This window comes from Scardinius erythrophthalmus, assembly GCF_964197995.2.
Source record: "Scardinius erythrophthalmus genome assembly, chromosome: 1".
Classification (NCBI taxonomy): Eukaryota; Metazoa; Chordata; class Actinopteri; order Cypriniformes; family Leuciscidae; genus Scardinius; species Scardinius erythrophthalmus.
In genome coordinates, this window is record NC_138221.1 from 4,462,472 (window position 1) to 4,482,913 (window position 20,442).

Consider the following 20,442-nt stretch of genomic DNA (forward strand, 5'->3'; position numbering starts at 1 on the left):
AAGGATTATTAGGGCCCAAGCCCTGAAAGGGCGAAGGCCCTATTGTTTTCGTAAGGATTTTTTTTTTTTCTTCATTATTTTTTTTTTTGCCTTTTTGCCACTTTTGGGGCCCTTAACATGCTCAAAAACTCTTGAAATTTTGCACACACGTCAGAACCTGCGGCCATCAGGGCCGGGCTGAAGCAGGTACCGGGGCGTGGCAGGGGGGATCGACAGCGCCCCCTGGAATGGGGTCCGAAAACTTGGTCCATAAATCAAACACGCTTGCATGTAATAATATGAAACTCAGTACACATATAGATCTCATCGGGCCGAACAACTTTCGTGCTCTAAGTTTTACAAAAGCCCAACAGGAAGTCGGTTATTATACGTTGTTTGGAAAACGCATACAATGGAATGTGAAATACTCCTCCTAGGGATTTCATCCGATCGCCACCAAACTCGGTGAGAATAAAGTCAAGACATTGAGGATCAATTCTTGCGAACAGATTTTTGATATCTCGAACGGTTTGGCCGTGGCGAGGAAACGAATTTATGGCGAATAATGGGACACAGGAAGTGTGTTATAACTTCTGCAGACTGATCTTGATGAAACTTCAGCAGTGTATTCGGTGTAAGAGGCCGATCACATGGATGTGACTATTGTGAGTCAAAGTTATAGCGCCACCAACTGGCAGCAGGAAGTGTGTCACTTTCAAAATGCTTTGAAGTCACCCTCTTACTTTTACCCGATTTGCTTCAAACTTTATGTGTATAATGTAAACACACGGCAGATGTAGACCTGTGAAAGGATTATTGATATCTTAGATACTGTTGCCGTGGCAACGCATCAAATTTCAATATTCTTTTCGGATGCGTTTGAGACTCTTAGCATGCTTGAAATTGGATGAAACTCGACAGACACATAACACTTATTAGCCAGTAGACATGTGAAAAGTTTCAGAAACGGGCGTGGCAGGGGGGCTCAACAGCGCCCTCTTGAACAGGGTCTGAAAACTTGGTCCATATGTCAAACACGCTTGCATGAATTAATATGAAACTCGGTACACATATAGATATCATCGGGCCGAACAACTTTCCCTCTGTCAAGTTTCACGCCAGCCCAACAGGAAGTCGGCTATTATGGGTTGTTTGGAAAACGCTTGCTGTGGAATGTGATGTACTCCTCCTAGAGAATTCATTCAATCACCTCCAAACTCAGTCAGCATGAAGTCAAGACATTGAGAATGCTAAATTGCGGACGGATTTTTGATATCTCGAACGGTTTGGCCGTGGCGAGGAAACAAATTTATGGCGAGAAAAGAGAGGAGACGAAGTGTTATAACTTCTGCATACATTAACTGATCTTGATGAAACTTTAGCAGTATGTTCGTGGTAAGAGGCCGATCAGATGGATGTAACTATTGTGAGTCAAAGTTATAGCGCCACCAACTGGCAGCAGGAAGTATGTCACTTTCAACATGCGTTTGACAAAAGTGGGTGGGTTAGTTTTACCAACAGTTACAAAAATCAGTATATATATTGGTCTCACCGAGCCGGACAACTTTCTAATTTACAGTTATTAGCTCAGAGCAAAAGGAAGTCAGATATTTTGGTTTGAATGTGGATTTTTTGGATATTTCAGAGTTTTTAGCTACTCTTCCTAACTGGTGTATTTTATTCACACCAAACTTTTTCAAAATGATAAAGATACATTAAAGATGCTAAATTGTGAACGGATCTTAAACATCTCAAACGGTTTTGCTATAGTGAGGGACTAAAGTAAAGTAACACTTAAACCCTCATCTTCTAAAAATGTAATTAAACACCATTTATTTCTATATAAAAGTATAAAAATATCAACTAAACCCATTTTATTCTTTTTTTTTCAATTTAATAAATATTTATAAGTTTAAAAATAGTAATTGTACTATTTAGGCCCATAAAAGTCAAGTCATACATAGGGCTATACTGCCCTCTTGTGTTCAAAATCAGGTAGGCCTATTGTATCTACATAAAAATATAATAGGTTTGTGACGGTGAGAATATTTTACCACCGGTTAATCGACGTGTGACACCGCTGGGGGCTTTTGAATCGCCAACTTAAAAACGAAAGTAAAATATGTTCATCCACACTGACATTGATAGTGGCTGAGCGGGCGTTTCAAATGAATTCCTATGGAAGTAGGAATTACCTGAAAAACGTTCACTCTGTTCTGCTCGTTCCTCGCCGTGGATGCGCACCATTATGAATGCCCGTGCAGCCATGAGCATTTTAGTTTAATTTTAAAATTAGCGCCTTTCGGGGGTTGATTGCTTGAAATTATTTTACAAAAGCACAATGTTGTGTTTTATTGCAACTGTACACAAATATAAGTTAACACTTTGCAGTTTGAATGTCGTCCTGTATAATGACGGAGTATGTTTTTATGTGTCCACTGTTCAATTGCGCCCACACCACACACACACACCCACCCACACACACATATCTTTGTGGGGACTCTCCATAGATTTAATGATTTTTATACTGTACAAACTGTATATTTTATCTCCTTACACTAACCCTACCCCTAAACCTACCCATCACTGAAAACTTTCTGCATTTTTACATTTCCAAAAAAAACTCATTCTGTATGATTTATAAGCTTGTTTACCCATGGGGACCTCTATTTAGTCCCCATGAGTCTGTGTGCATTCAGGTTGAAGTCCCCACCGGGATAGAAAAACATGAACACACATACACACATACACACACACACACACAAACACACATTCCAGCATTGCAATCTTGACATCGCAGCCTGTTCATTATAGCCTTCAGATAGCAGGCAGACGTCGATTCAACGTTGATTCTTAGTTGTAAAGGTTAGTATCAATCATCAATCAAATTTCAACGTTGGATCAATCTTTAATATTTATTACGTTGAAAATAAAACATTGATTCAATGTTGAAATGCGGTTGAATGGCGTGTCTGACGTTGATTCAACGTTAATTCGATGAGCAAAGTGATGTTGTTTCAATGTCAGGAGAGACGTCGTTTCCATGTTGGTTCAATGTCAGTTTGCTATCTGGGTTAACCCTCTGGGGTCTGAGCTGTTTTTGGGGCCCTTGAGATGTTCTGACATGCCCTGACATTTGTGCTTTTTTCAGTTGCTTATAAACATATTAATGGCAAAGGTGTAAATTCACTCTATAAAGCACAAACAGGGCTACCATAATATGTGAGCCACGTGTATGTACATGTTTTCATTTTTGAGAGAATAATGTTTATGCATGGTTATTGAAAAAACTAAAAACTAAAATTTCTGAAATAAGGCCACAAAACACATAGTAAATATGTTTCAATAAGACTTTTGAATAATGGATGTCCTCGCCTAGTGTTTTTTCTTCAAAATTATGTGAAAATAGTCTTGCTTTATCGTTCACATAAAACCATACATTGATTTAAATTGATGTAAAACAGGTTTTGCTTGGAAAGCCAATATGCGAGGAGGCGTGAACGAGGAGTGGTTTACAACAATGTCCCACCCACTCTGCATAATGACTGCATAATTAGCCATTCATTCAGGTGTGACACTGACTGAGCCACAATGCAAGGACAATTTAGAAGAAGACTATTGACCATTTAAGATTTTGCTTACATCTATCTTGTAAATATGTTTTGCCATTTTATTAAAAAGGTTACAATTACAACAATATTACAATTTCAACAATATTTCAAGTGTACTCTTTCTTTGTAAAAAAAAAAAATGATTATAGGCCTACATTTTATCTATGTATTCATTACTTTCATATTTCGCCTGGCTGTAACGTTGTTTTCATGAAATATTAGGGCATATTGTTAATTTGCAGTTTAATACGTTGCTTATACAAATAGCCTACATTTTATTTCAACATATTTCAGTCGATTTTTACTCATCTCAGTATAGCAATACAGCTTGCTGAAACATCATCATTCATTCACACACGCGATTTAAATTTAAACTGTCTTTGCCAGCTGTGGTAAACAGCGCGCATCTCTGCCGTTCATTCATTCATAAACAGAAACCCACGTGAAGAAATTCACGTGATAAGGAAAAAACTTACTAGTATTCCTCAGCTCGCTCCTCGATATACCCGCACTTCTGGGGGACATTTTCCATTATTATTCCTCACAGCTGCAAGACGGTGTAAACAAGTAATGATCTGAATAAACTTGTGTTTTTTCTCGAGCTGATATGGGGGCGTTCACAGGATTGCACGGATTGCCTCAGCCATTTGCGTTTGAATAGCGCGCGCTCTCCGTGGGCGGAGTCACATTACATCTGAATCAGATGTAATTAGCTCGACTGGAATCGCTCTCTTTTAATACAGATTTTACAAGATGAGAATATTTGTTTTTTATATAAATTACTTCATTAAAAAGAAGAGAATTCAAGCTTCATGCCTGTGTGACTGTATGCCTGTTTGACTGAGTATTCGCTGAGTTATTGTTCATTTTCGGACGCGTTTCAGAATGGTCTACACTGGCAGAGAGAAGGCAGAACTCGCTTCGTGTTTATTTTTCTTTATTTGGCAAAAAGCACAGCACTTTGTTTTTATTGTGAGTATACACAAAAATAATACACATTTAACAGAATCGATTGATGTATGAAACTTGCTTTGTAAAATCAAAGTCAAAAGAGTATTTCGGGTCTCAATTCAACTCATAAGGAAAAAAGCGAGCAGATCACGCCGGCGTGATCTCCGACCTCTGAGGGTTAATAAAATAAAATAATAAAATAGTTAACCTAACATATAAAAATTACACTGCTCTAAATAGTCAGTAGTACAATTCGTACATTCACAGTAAGCACCGCTCCACTGTGATGTTTCAAGCACATTTTTGCGCGTGTGAAGAGGATGATTTTTTCTGTCGATATTGGAACACGAGTGAAGAACAAAGCCTATAATAAAGAATAGTTTAGCATCCAAATACATCGCAAATGCTGAAACATTTTAATTCTAATGAGAGGGTTACGTGAGCCCAACAGTGCTTACTTTCGTTTTAATTTTTACATTAAATTTAAAAGATTTGTTGTGGGATATTTTGAGTGTATCATAAAATCAGAATAAGGTAATAAGGTTTCTGTCTTATATATATATATATATATATATATAGCTGCGAGCAGCGATGAAGGGCCAAAGCCGGTGGCACCGCCACCCCGGTGCCTTTAGGTAACTAAAGGCACCAGGGTGGCGGTGCCACCGGCTTGGGCCCGTATATTTTTCTATTAGTTTGCGGAGGTGCTCAGCCCTGGCCGCTTTTAGGGCCTTTTTATAGCGTGACGTACTGTCTTTCCAAGCGATTCTAAAAACCTCTAAATTAGTTTGTTTCCATTTACGCTCTAAATTACGGGTTTCTCTCTTTAGAACACGAGTAGTATTGTTGTGCCATGGTGCTTTAATTTTCTCTCTGACCTTTTTTAGTCTCATAGGTGCAACAATATCCAATTTTCCAGAGAGAATGGTGCTCATAGTGCTGGTTAGTTCGTCTAGTTCATCTGTTTGTTTAGGTTTAGGCAGCAGCTGAGAAAGATCCGATAAGCAATTTGAAAAATTATCTATGGTGGATGGAAGGATTGTTCTGCCTAATCGATAACGCGGCGCAGCATGATATATTACCGGGATACGTAATATGCAAGTTACCATGTAATGGTCAGTTACATCATCACTTTGCGGAATGATATCTATATCGGTTGGATCGGTTCCATGTGATATAATTAAATCGAGTGTATGATTAAAACGATGAGTTGGTCCGGTAACGTTTTGCTTAACCCCAAAGGAGTTTAATAAGTCTATAAACGCAGCCCCTAACGTATCATTTTGATTATCTACGTGTATGTTAAAATCTCCAACAATTAATATTTTATCGACATTGACCAATAGATCTGAGAGAAAATTTGCAAATTCTTTTAGGAAATCAGCGTAAGGCCCTGGTGGTCTATATACGGTAGCCAAGGCTAAAGATAATAGGGATGTTTTTCTATCATCTAAGAGCGTAACATTTAGTACAAGTACTTCAAATGAAATAAACTTATAACCCGTTTTATGAGTAACATTGAGAATATCTCTATAGATAGTTGCAATACCGCCGCCACGACCAATCAGACGGGGCTCGTGCTTATAGGAGTATCCTGATGGAGTGGACTCATTTAGACCGAAATAATCATTTGGTTTAAGCCAGGTTTCAGTAAGACAAAGTACATCGAAGCTATTATCTTTGACTATTTCATTAACAATAACTGCCTTAGGTGTGAGTGATCTAATGTTTAGAAGACCTAGCTTTAAAAATTGTTTTTGTTTACTAATAGCAACATTTTCTGTTTTAATAACAATTAGATTTTTCCTAGATCCTGCAGTAGATTTATTATTTGATCGCACTAAACGAGGAATAGACACAGTTTCTATGCAATGTTCTACACTAGTATTTATATCAGTTAATTTGGTGCAGCAGAAACTATGATTTGGACTTTTGGTTACTAGTCAAAAGGTATTTAACATTTTGGAGATGTTATCTGACAGAAGATCCGATCCGAATCTGTTTGGGTGTAAGCCATCAGCACGGTAAAGCCTAGGACGCTCCCAAAACAGATTCCAATTATTTACAAAGAGCAGTTTCTGCTCATTGCACCATGACATTAACCATTCATTTAGCGCGAATTAGTACCGTATCGATCAGATTCCTGAAGTCTTTCTACAGAACTTCCGTCTGGCGCAGCCTGATGTCGTTCACTCCCACGTGCAATACCAAAGTTCCGACGCGCTCGTTATAGTTCAGAATCTCGGGAACGCGAGAAAAGTAAAGAATACGAAAATAATCGACCTAAAATCGAACAAAGGAAGAAACGTTTATAACGCGTCTTTGGGTGAGATGCGATATGGGAAAAGAAAAAATACATTCCATGCAGGGTTGAGTCACGATTTTTGAATATTCGATTAGTTGATTTAATTATAGAATATCTAATGTTCTAATGCCTGTTGTGCGATCATTCTCTAAAATAAAATCTCCATGTTCTGGTGCTGATGCAGTGGTGACGCTGCCAATAACGCACATAACAGCTGTCACAAAGAACCGGAAAAAGTAATGATTATGAACGTGTTAAATATAGCAAGGAGACATTTGAATTGTTTATTAATAAAGTTTTTTTTGTGTGCGTGTGTTTGTGTGTGTGTGTCAGTGTCGGGCTGCAAAGATGAAGTTGACGATGCTCACTCTTCGCAGTGAACACGCCTAGAGAGAAATGCACACTTCATACGGAATACATAAGCATATGCTAGTCGGTTTATTTTCGTTTTGAATTGTTTTGTTTAAAAGTAGATAATTCAAGCTTTCTATAAGGAATAACTAATGGAATATTTTTAAATTCGCTAATAATCGGGTGACCAGATCGCAAACAACAATTCAAAGCCGACAAAGCTTAAGTTTATGGGCTCACGTAGGCTACAACTCTCTCATTCGTCATGAATTCAAACTTTTCCATGGCTGCGATATAACATTTAATTGCTAACCTATTATTTATTTTGTAAACAAAGCTTTGTGTGTCATAATATTAATGTAAAACATGCATTCATATACAAATTTTTTTTTAGACGAACCACCGCCGGAACTACTCAGCCACCGTGGTGGCGCTTTACAACCGCGGAGATGCGGTTGTCAAGTTTACCGGCACAGCCCTAGGCGCAAGCCCTGCTAGATCGCTTGACCTTTGACGAGACAGATTTATCGAAATCAGGTGAAAGAACACAATTAAAATCACCAGCAATAATGCTGTGCTCGCATTGTAATTCTACAAATTTACAAAAGATTTGTGTAATAAAATCATTAGATTGAATGGGGGGTACGTATACATTCATTAAAGGAATAGTTTCTCCACTCAACTCCCCATTAAGCAGCACATATCGACCTGCAGTATCAGCCTGAACACTTACAATTGAGAGAGGAAGATGTTTGTGAATAAGAATAGCCACACCCCTGCTTTTAATGGTAAAGGATGAGTAAAACGCTTGCCCCACACAGTCACGCTTTAACTTGGTGTGTTCATTTGCCAGTTTTCCTTGTGTATAAAGTACCTTTAAATTAGCCAGTATTATGGTGAAAAGCCAAGAACATAACGCAATCTGATGAAGGTTAAAGGAGGCTGAATTGAGAAAAAAATGAAAATCAATAAATGGATAGGTAAAGACAAAAAACTAAATCAAATTACCCTGAATGCCAAAAAAACAAAACACCCCCCCCCCCCCCCCCCCCGAACTATTTACACTCTTCAAGACTTAAACAATTATGTCCATCAAAAGGTGGAGCCTGGCGCCGGTCGGTTTCATATACGAGATCCACAGGTACACAGACCCATGCTCTACAGAAACTTTACAGGACCGGTAAAAACAACAGATGGTCTAGACAAGTGTTAAAAGATACACAAGTAACATACAGGTTGTGTAGTCAGAGATGTTCAAAAGAACCGCAACTGCGGTGAGCCCCAACGTAACCGTTAACCCTTTAAAGTTATACAAAACATATTTAGTCAGCCTTTGTAGCCTACAATAAAATAAAAATAAATCCTTGACACCGCCCCCATCGCCAGTATGAAAGTCTTGTAGAACAAGAAATAATCACCTTGCTGTCCACGTAATATCAATTGAGACGATTTGAAATATAAAGCAATAAAGAACACAAATAATCAACCCCAACCACCTGTCACAAAAGTGGACGCTTCAAAGGGTCTGTAAATATCCATACCTTGTTTCCACAGACAGTCAAACTTGCTTAGGAGCAAAACTTTTAGATCCCATTTGAAAATGTTGATGCGGTTTTAAAGTCATTCAACCGCATCGGGACGGGATGCGTCAGGCCGGTGGACAGGAGTAGGGGCAGGCAGTTTAGACAGGAAATCCTCCACTTCACCCGGTTGTTTAAAAAACTTAGCTCCATCATACTGCACTCTAAGGACCGCCGGGTAAATCATCCCGATTGTAGCAGGAAGGGTTATAACCCCTCCTACTTGTTATGATTTGGCCAATGGCCTGGCATCTGGTGCGTATAAGAGCATGGGTTACCGGTGCCTTAGTGTGCGTCACTATCCGGGGCCGTGACGTTACCCAGGTGCCCTGCTGCGTTTTGTTGGAGTGCAGTGTCAGGTGTTGCTCGTAAAAAGATCGCTGAAGCTGCTTATTCACTGTCAGTGCTGTTTGCCAGTCTGTGTGCTTTCTGGAGAGTTTAGTATGGACATTTGAGACAGGTAAGGGAGGCATTTGTATGCGACTGTGTCTTGTAAATGAAGTTTTGCTCTGGCTGAGCGGGTAATCTGACTAATCTCTGTTTAACGTAGTGTAAGACCTATCTGCGCTTTCTGCCAACGAGTTTGTCGGAGACATTTGACTCCATCTACCGCATAGTTTGGGGATAGTAATCCCGGGACCGCATGTTTTGTGAGTATACTGCTCGAGCGTGAAGCCAAGGGAGAGGGAATCGCGGTGTAACACCTTTTTGTTTTGTTTTTAGGCACGCGATAAGGACAGTAGCGGCGTCCTGCATGAGAATTATCTGCCCGTTGCTTCATCATAAACTGCCGTTTGCTCTGCTCCTCATCGGCTGCTGTTCTGTTTTATCTGTTCTGTTTTTTTACCTGTTTTTGTGTTTTGTTTTGTGTTCCGATTCGAGTGAACTGACTCGAGTGACTCGTCTCGAGCGAATCGTCTTGAGAGAACTGTGTCGAGTGAATCGTCTTGAGAGAACTGTCTCGAGTGAATCGTCTTGAGAGAACTGTCTCGAGTGAATCGTCTTGAGTCTCGAGGGGACTGTTCCAGTGAACTGTTTTCAGTAAATTCTGTTCTCAGTGATATGTTTTGAGTTTTTCCTGTTTATTTCTTTAATTGATTTATCTTTTTGAATTTGTATGTTTATTTTGGTTTGATTATTGTATTAGTGAATTATCATTTTGTTCTTTTTGCATATCACTGTTTGATGTCTTTTTCTTTTGTTTGTTGGCAGGGCCTGGGCACCCGGGGGCAGACGAGTGACCATTTAGGTGGTGACGTCCTCACTGCACTCTAAGGACCGTCGGGTAAATCATCCCAAAGCCCACTCCCTTCTCGCGGAGACGTTTTTTAACTGCACTGAATGCCTGTCTTTTCTTGATGATTGCAGCTGAAAAATCCTCGTAGATGGATATGGTATGTTGCTTGTACAGCAGCTTTCCAGCAGACCAAGCAGCCTGTAGGATTTAGACTTTATCCTGATAGTTGTGGAGCTTTACTATTGTGGCGCGGGGTCTCTCTCCTGAGATAGGTTGGTGCATAGAAATCCAATGCGCGCATTCTATTTTAATCTGGCCATGCTTAACGTCGATATTCAGCAAATTGGGCAGCCATGATTTGAGAAACAGAACGGGGTTGGTGCCTTCCTCGCCCTCGGGTAGGCCGATTATTCGGATGTTGCATCTCCTGCTTCTGTTTTCCAAGTCATCTATTTTGTCAAGAGCTGCTTCAAGGGACGCCTTCATCTTGACCAGATCTGCGTTGTCTCTGGCAACGGTGTCTTCCATAGTTGATATGCGTGCTTCAGCTCCAGCGACGCAATCTTCAACCTCAGTAACATGCGCCGTCACCACGGAGAGCTTCTCCATCAATGGAGAACATTTTGTTTTCGAGTGCTATGTCCACTCCTGCGAGTACTTCCGAAGTGATACGCTTAGCTAGCGCGTCCATTTTGCCAACGTTTAGTGATACGTCCACCATTTCAGGTGTATGCGCGGGAGTCGGTATTTTCGATTGTTTTCGTCTTCTGAGCGTATAATTTAGATTCAATCTTTTCTCTGACATACCTTGCATCAGCAACGCCCAGAATTCCACCAACTGAGGAAGGCTTATAAGGCTGAAAAGGTTACAATTAAAGGGCTTCACAGCAGCTCAGCAGAAACACAACTACTCCACCATCTTGCGTCAGGTGACTCAACTAACAGTTTTTATTAGCATTATCTGTGTCCAACATTTTTCACTCAACCCTGTTAACTTCTGGACTGATTTTCCTCTAAACAATTTATTAATTGTGACACCCAGGAAGTGACATCATCTGGGAAAGTGTTGCCAGATTGGGCCGTTTTGGACAAACATTCAAGGCGGTAATCCAGCACCCGAAAAGCGTACCTTCTATGCTGGCATCCATTGCTAACCAAGCCTTCACCTGCTGTTAGCATTCCATCGACTCCCATTCATTTTGGCGTCACTTTGACAGCGAATAACTTTACATCTGAGGTGTTTAAAGACTCCATTTGTCCATTGTTTATTTCTAAAGAAACATGACAATGTATAAAAGGCTCCATTACCTTGTATCTTACGTTATGGCCCTGTAGAAGCAGTTTTTGTAAAAGTAGGCTAACGATTGCGTCATAACCACTCGACTCTCTGTCGCACAGTAGAGAGATTACCGTATGGACACGAGGAGAATCTTGCAGGCAATCGGATGGGACGTGGAGGCAAGAATTACAAAATAATAAATCAGAATACTTGCTCTTAGCTCCTACTCAGCAAGATCCGGAAGGGAATGATTCAGATTTCTCTTGGCACAGCTAATAGAAGACAGCTCACGTCACATCTACATCAAGCTTAGTTTGAGGCTGCACAGTACACTCAACCATCAGGAAGTCAGTGCTTCTAATTTAGGGATGGGGCGATTACCGGTTTCACTATAAACCACGATAAAATGTACTGACGGTTAGTAATATCGTTTAAAATGTAATTATCATTAAAACCGTGTTTGATTATCGCAATTTTAATAACTCACTATTAATCCTGTTCAGCCAGCAAAAATGTCTGATGCAGGCGCAGCGCGCAATGATGGGTTTTTTTTTATTCAAGAAGAATGGCGTAAGTCAGTGACCGTGCTCGGGAGATTTTTCAGCCTTTTAAGAGAACCAATTCTGAGGTGTGGTCATATTTTGGCTTTAACAAAAGTCCTGAGGGAAACTTAATTGAGGATGGTCACCCTGTCTGCAGAACATGCACAAGAAAAAGTCGCTGCAATAGAAACACTTCAAAACTGCTGAGTCGTCTTGTGTGACCATTACCCACTGTTGTATAGCAAACGCAAGGCAAGTTAACTTTGACCTCAGTACCAAAACTATGTCTGGGAACTGGGTTGTTTTAAGTTGAACTATTATATAACTCACTTGAAATAAACGTGAAGCTTCCACAAAGAAAAGTTGGCAGCAAGTGGCTTTGAGCCAAAGATGAACGAACAAGTTCAAACAAGACTATTAAGAGTGACATTTAATGGATAATAATGTATATTCATTATACACTTATTACACCGATTTTTTTTTCTTTTTCTACCACATAATTACGGGGACATTGAATTGAGATTAATGTTTTAAATCTTAACTTACCAGTTTATAAATCCATGTACAGCGTACAAAACAATCGTCCAGACAAGATGAGCACAACAATATTATCAAACTTTTAAACAATAAATCAACTCTGATTTAATTTTCAATACAATTAAAAATGGAAATGCTAGACGGCAAGTTGTATTTGAATGAAACGAGAGAGCGCGTCCGTTGTGATACATGGATGTGCACAGTGTTATAATGCGTTGCTATTGGCGACGGTCATTATAGGCTAAGGACGGAAATGCCACAGAATAGAATCTTTCTTTAAAAATCTTTCTTCAAATATAAAACTTGTTGAAATGTCTTCAGTGTGAGCATCAACTCTTTTTGAACACTTTCATCTCGTTTTAACAAAACCGTGATAATATTGATAATCACAATAACTTTGGTCACTATAATTGTGATATAAAATTTTCATACCGTCCCATCCCTATTCTAATTGACTTCACTTTTCTCCGTTGAAGTCTATGGGGTTGATGTGTCCATTTCTTTTACCGTCTATGCAAAAATTTGGCGGGTGGACAAAATTTGGTCAGTTCGGCAGTTTTTATGTTATAGTCTAATTGTTTAATAAACACAACTCTAGCGTGCATGTATTCCATAAAATCAATCAGTAAACATGACACTGTACTGGACTCAATGAATTCACATTCAATCCGGTCAATTTTACCATTGAGCTAAAATTTGCCCAATTGAAGTCAACAGGGTGCAAATTTTAAAAAGAGGATAACACGGTGTAGAAACTACTGTACACTTGTTTTGGGACTGTAGCTATACCAAAATGTTTTGGAAGAACTTTTGCAGGTATATTATTGATTTTGTGTACCCTCATTTTTCCTTATTTTGGAAACATGTTATATTGGATTTATTAATATGGAGAAGAACGTTGAGAAATAATTTTACTTTATAAATCTTTTACTTCTCCTAACAAAATTTCATATTCATAAATGTAAATTTTCCAATCATAAGCCATTATTCAAAGTTTTTCTCAACGAATTCCATCAATACCTTCAAACACTTTCTGTTTCAGAGAAGAACAAAGCAAGGAAAACATTGTCTTGTTGTACTCTCTTTAAAATCCCCCTTTAAATTTTGTCACATTGTACTTTCCTAACATGCTCTAATTGATTGTATCTCCTTATTTATTTGCTTATCTTATCTTTTCTTGTATTATTATCATTATTATTATTGTAATTTTTGTCTGTTTCTCTTATTTATTTTTTATCTTCTTATTTTTTATTATTCTTCTCTCCTCTGGTGTATGTTTCGTTTCGTGTTTTCATATTGAGAATTCATTATTTGTTGACTTTTGTTTCTATATATCTAATAAAAAAAAAGAAAAAAAAAAAGGATAACACGGTGTAGGCAACACTGATTTTTGTCGCTGTTCTCCGTATAGACAGCACTCCAAATGTACAAAAAATGAGCTCAATGTTAAAATTGACCGGAGTTCTCCTTTAAACTATTTAAAAAAAAAAAAATGTTTTACTGTAATGGCGTGAAACTGAAAATACAATTACATAAACTAATAAGTTATATACGTAACCGGTACAGAAAGTGTACTGTTAAATGTATGTATTGTTTATTATAATTCACACAAAATGTTTTATTTTCAAATGCTTGATATACCTGCCTGAAAAATGTGTGATTTCCCCTTTAATTGATGTGATGTCATGATCCATCTTAATTTCCTGTTTTGTCTCCTCTTCTTCCCTTTTTGCAAGGTTAATGCACTGGAGAGAGGGCAAGGTTTGGGCTCCTGATAATCTTTTTTAATCTTAATTTTAATTGTTGCTTCTATGTCTATATTTTCACTCTAATTTACAGTATGTATATAATATTATGTTACCTATCTGTGTGGTTATTTTTGTCATTTCATCCTGTTTAAGGTATATTTTTGCATGTGGGCCTAAATGTGGAAATGAGAGCACATGTGATTAAATGTACATTACATTTGTTTTATAGAGAGATCGTTAAGGGCGATTCACTCAGAGGCTGCTTTTATTTGTTTTAAATAACAGATCAAATCCAGTGAAACTGCCGCCTGTTGTCCCGTGTCTGTCTCCACAACGCTACACAACGCAGACAAGTTTTCTAACTGGTGTCGCTGGCCGCGCATCACGCAGGGCATTGCGAGCCACCGGTTACATATACACATATACATGTAAACACAATTGCTTTAACAAGAAATAACTTTATCAAGAACAATATCACGTGCAAACATAAAAAAGCATGCTGTACCAAACAATATCAAACATCAATTATCAATATACAAAAATACATTCAACTGTGGAAAAAGAATGGCCCCATAAACAACTCCAAACTAAGATGTCCTTGAATTAATAAGCCAACAACATGTGCAACCTCATGGTGTCTCTGACTCACAGGCTGATTCAGTCTGAATATAATGACATCACTGTCACATTGCCCAATCTTCCTGCTATACCCTAAAACTGGCAGGGCCAGGACACTCCTGCCTGGCATCTTTAAGATACCACACTCTAATAAGGATTTAGCTTGGGGACATTAAAAAGATCAATTCTGAGATAGGTTTGTAGTAAATCTTTGGCAGACCTTCTTTGACGATTTTCACTTCAGCTTTTCATATCTTCCCATCTTTGCTTGGAACAGCTTTCACTATTACACCCATTAGCCGTTTGTTCCTTCTAACTTTTTTTTCTTTAAGAAGGACGACATACCCCTCTTTGATGTTGGGTTCGTTGCGTGGCCATTTCTGACGACATTGAAGAGTACACAGACACTCCTTACGCCATTGAAGTCATGCCCTACTGGTCTGAGACAACATCCCATCCAAAATGTGACGTGCTACCCCAATCATACGCTTTGGGATTAAAGATCCAAGTGCATCTCTAGACTTGTAAGAACTTTTGCACACCATCCTCCTCAGGAGAACTTATCCCCATTTCTTTATATACGCCAATGAAATTGGTTCTGCAATCTGAACGTAGTTGCTTGGCTGTACCACGCAATGAAAATAAGCGTCTCAATGCATTAATGAAGTTTGAAGAACTAATTTCCTCTACCACTTCTATATGGACTGCCCTTATACATAAGTAAACAATACTGTCCATCTCTTACTGTTTACATGACCTCCACGTGTACACCTTGCTGACACTTCCCATGGACCAAACATGTCCAGTCCAACATAAGAGAAAGGAGGGTCTACATGAAGTCATGCTGGCAGAGCACACATTTTTTTCACATCAACCAGCACAATCTCCATCTTCTGGTGAATGAGCGAAACAGCAAGCAATATGGGTAAGGTGAGCTACAGCCTTGACTACAAACTTCCCTCTGATAAAACGCTCCCATCGATTTGAGCTCAGGCAATTCTCAGACACACATGGACACCTAAGGTGTTTTCATTGTATTTAGGGAGCTGCAAATAGCTAAGTTTGAGGCTATCCATATGCAAACGGCAGCTGTTACGAACATAGGTCAAAGGATTAAATAATGCCGACGTTGTTCCGTGATTCCGTGATATTTGTGGGAGTTTTATTCAGGGACCACCTGGCTGAGGTTTGGACGTGTGCTCATAAAAGAAGCGACGCGGTGGCAACACGCATGCGATGCAGCACGCTCGTTTGTCCAGAGGGGTATTGCACAAAAGCAAGATAAGGGATTAAGCTGGGATTTTCCAGTTATCCTGGCTGAATTTAGCCCTGACTCGGTTGCATGAAGGGAGGCTAAATTAATCTACATTAAGTTACTATGGAGATTTACACTTTGCAGCTAGCCTGCTCCGGAGCAGGCTAACAACCAGGCTAAGATTAATCCTAGTGATTTATCGGCTAGTTCCTCCCTAAATCCTACTAGATATTAATGTGTTTTAGTCACTTCATGGTCCTGCATTAAAATACTAGATATACTGTCATTCATCCAAGTATGCGTACTGTTATTTTAGTTATTATTGAAAACTGCTGTTCATTTCAATGTCAGAGGTTTGATGAATATTATTCGAGATTTAAAGCATTTATTGTCATACACCCAGTGAGGAAAGCAGATTTTCCTGAGCAATTATTACTTTACTGTCCACAATGAATGCCAACACAGTGCAAAAGAACTATACAATACAATATGAGAAATAGAATATAGACTGTATATCTATATGCAAGTATAGAGTAGAAATGTACTGTTGAATGAGAAAAAATATCAATATATAATATTTTATTGCAGTTGATGAGATACAGTGCTATGCATAAGTTTAGACACCCATGCTAAAAAGAGGAATAAAAAAATCATCTTTTGGAAATTGAACTTAATGCCTTAATTAAAAAAATTAGGAAAAATCCAACCTTTAAGGACACCAATTTTCTTTGTGAATGAATAATGTATCGTAAATAAAAAAAAATTCTTCCTTAAAATACAGGGTTTATAAGTCTGGACACCCCTATGTTAAATTCCCATAGAGGCAGGCAGATTTTTATTTTTAAAGGCCATTACTTCATGGATCCACCTATACTATGCATAAAGTTCCCTTGGCCTTTGGAATTAAAATAGCCCCACATCATCACATAGCCTTCACCATACCTAGAGATTGGCATGGTTTTATTCCAGTTAGCCTAATAGCTAGTTTGATTTGCATTGAGAGATGATCTTATGGAAAGTACCCCATGCCAATCTCTAGGTATGGTGAAGGCTATGTGATGATGTGGGGCTATTAGATGGATAAAAATAGAGCAAATTATCTGATTATAGATCAAATCAATTATAAACAAAACCTACATACAAATTGATAAGAGTAAAAAGATTATTGACATAAAAGAAACTAAATAGATCAAATAGATGCACATAGTGGGTAGGTGTTTGCAATTATTCTACATGTTAAATGCATGTCCACTGGTCACATTTAAGGCAAAGTATACAATTATTTTTGAAAATGACAAGTAGGGCCTAACTCCTTGAATTGTAATTATGAGGGTTTCAGTGGAGCACTGGTTATTTGGACTACTTATGCATTCAATCGGTCCGCTATTGTTTGTCAAGCATTCTCTCTTTGCTTTATTACAGCAGCTGTGTTGACTTTTTTACATAGTATATGTTTCACTTCTTCATACGTTTCCATAAGAAGCTGTTGCTCATTAGGCGAAAGTATGCCGCACGGGTTTTGTCCATTTTTGCATCGGTGATTCTGTGATCGATTTCGTGATCTTTTTAAGAATGCCGTGAACGCGCATTTATCCAAACTATATACACCCGGCTTGACATATCCGCGCGTTCTCATCCTGGCTCAGCAAACGTGCAACGGATTAAGCCAGGATGCACTGATTAAACTAGGTCAAGCCGCGACTGTTCTGTTATCCTGGCTTTCTTAATTCTACTTTTGTGCAATACCCCTCAGGCGCTCCTATTTTCAGAATGCCGCAAGCGCACGCAGGTCATGTGACAAAAAACAACGGACCTTTCCATGACAACATCAAAAGCTCGGCCGAACAGCTGGTCATAGCTGGACAGGGCGGGTTTTTATTTCTCATCTCCATAAATATATGTAGTCGTAAAGGGCTAGAAATAAATTAATCCTTACTTCCTCGTCATCATGGAGAGCGCAGTTCATGGTTGCATAGCAACGACAGACGCCAGTATGTGAACAGTCCCTAATTCATAATAAACTGAGAATCTATTTGGTTTAAAATCGTTTTTGTTTTGTTTAAAATGGAGGAAAAGCCATTTTCTTAGGAAAGCCATTTGCTCTACAAGAGATTAAGTTAAGTGCACAAAAATTTAGGCCTAAGCATTAAATGACTAGGTTGTAAATAGTTGGTTACTTTTAAAATTAAGTATTGTACAGTTTGCACTTTATTATGCTGCTTGCTTGTTGCTACTGTGTGCAATAGTGTAATTATTTTATTTATGCTTAAATATTTATTTTTGGTATTTGAATTATGCTTAAATATTTGTTTTCAGTATTTTCAGCACTGAACTTTTTTTTTTACTTGTTCTACCTCATGTTTTCAATATTTGTCAAATATTGTTTTTTTAAGTTAAATAAATGTTCCTTTTTTAAATTGAGACTTGTAACATTTGTTATCATCGTGTCATTTTTATGATGTAAATTGAGTGAGCAAAAGCAGTATCGGCTCCAAATATCGCCCAAGAAAATCGGCAGCCCTTATCGGTCATTTTTGTACAAGCTAATATGATTCTTTAGGGTCTAAATTAAAAGTTTGTTATATACTTTAATTAAAAATTGTCATTAGTATTGTAAGAAAACACTTATTTTACCTGGTCAAAAACAGCTCAACACACCGTTTCAGTGCATGTGTCTTTAAATGATAATGAGCTTTGCTCACCCCGCCCCTCTGTTCTGTGCGTACACCGCTTGTAACACAATAACCATAACGCGTTGTTCATTATAAACGTGGGATTATGAATTATATTGTGAACGTCATACATAGAAAACATGCCGTAATGTACCCTGAGTGTAAACAGCCGCATTCATCGTGAAGCGTGCTAGCGATTTGCAAAGATTAAAAGATAATATTAATATTAATATAAAGGTTAATAAAACGTTACACACACTTCTTCTTCTGGAGGTGCAGCAGGAACACGAATAGTTTGTACGCATCCTTTTTTCAGGAGCAGCTTCTTAGCAAAACCAGCTTTATACTGACCTCGTTTGTAAAGCAGTCTGGTGTGTGAAATGACTCGCGCAAACATGAAAGCATTGACGTTGATCGTGGGGAATATTCCCTTCGAAAACAAACTCAGCCACTCCGTCTTCAGCGGTTCGGATTTAGGAACATCAAAATGTTATTATACCCAAGAACAGAACACCACAATCGCTTAGACGCCATTCTGCTCATAGACAGTGCTCCAGCGTATTAACAATGATTGACAGCTCCCTCATGAGCGAGGGTGGGTCGGTGTTGAAACGCTGCTGTCAATCAACAATCGTGGGAGGGGCGTCGATGTTGTGACGTCACAAAATCGAACGGCTTGATTTGAGATGGGGGATAACATATAAGAAGATTAAAAAAAAAAAAAAAAAAAACACTGGATGGATTTATATCATTTTATGATGGTTGTGTACAGGCACTGCCAACACACATTTCAGTACAATCAACTTGTAAAAAAGCATGTACCATTATATGACCCCTTTAAGAGAATAGCTGGCCTGGGGAAGTTTAGCTTCAGTGCCACTCACCATAGACCCCCTCCCCCCATCATACATTATCAGTGCCACTCATACACAACACACACACACACACACACACACACACACACACACACACACACACACTATACAAACTGTATTTGTTTTTGGTTTGGTTAATCATTTGGTAAAAAATGGGCAGAAATTCTGTTGAATCTTTTTCTGCTTCGGATTTTAATTAATTGCTCAAGTAAGTCCTTTATATTTGTCACCTCATTCTTTGTAACTATAGCATCTGTGCCAACCAACCCCCACTGGACACAACATGAATTTAATGATGAATAAAACATTTTTAGGAATCATTTGTGAACATTAAATGCATCTGTTGTTTAGCTGAGATCTCAACCTTTCAGTTGTTACTGGTTCGACTATTTTAACATATAGCATGACTGAGAAAAATGACAGAGATTGAAATGTGTGCCAACCAGCCCCGCTCTCCCCTAACTGATGATGTTAGTCAAACAAATATCGCATCTTAGACTGTTCTTCAATCACACTGAAACTTAAAACTAAAACAAATTATATTAAGAGTGCAAACATACCTTAGAGAAGAGTAGTAAGTGGCGAAATGAGCAAAACACACCGGAAGTCCTGCTCTCTCACTCACTCCTGCATGGACAAACACACGCGCGATTGAAGAGAGAGGCGTATCACGATTAAACGCGCCAGTTTCAACGAGAGAGATCGCTAATTACACGGATACTCGTCATGAAGTATTTATCAACAAAGTTTTAACACGATTTACACGGTGATAATGTTGCAAAGAGACCGTCAATAGCACATGTGTATGAGAGAGAAAGATACTGTGCTTCCCGTCTGCTTCCACAGTTGAGACTAAGCGCGAGTGCTTAAGGGGAAGAGAGAGCACTTCCTATCCTAACGGC

At 38.6% G+C, this 20,442-nt stretch overlaps 1 protein-coding gene across 1 annotated transcript in view; it reads right to left on the minus strand.

Annotated features, from left to right (window-relative positions):
- LOC308701799 (uncharacterized protein) overlaps positions 1–20,442 on the minus strand; it is a 34,475-nt gene extending 14,033 nt beyond the window's left edge. Inside the window, exon 1 of the mRNA XM_081384239.1 lies at positions 20,101–20,442. The gene's annotated coding sequence lies outside the window, so the exon portion shown is untranslated. The remainder of the gene's footprint in view (positions 1–20,100) is intronic.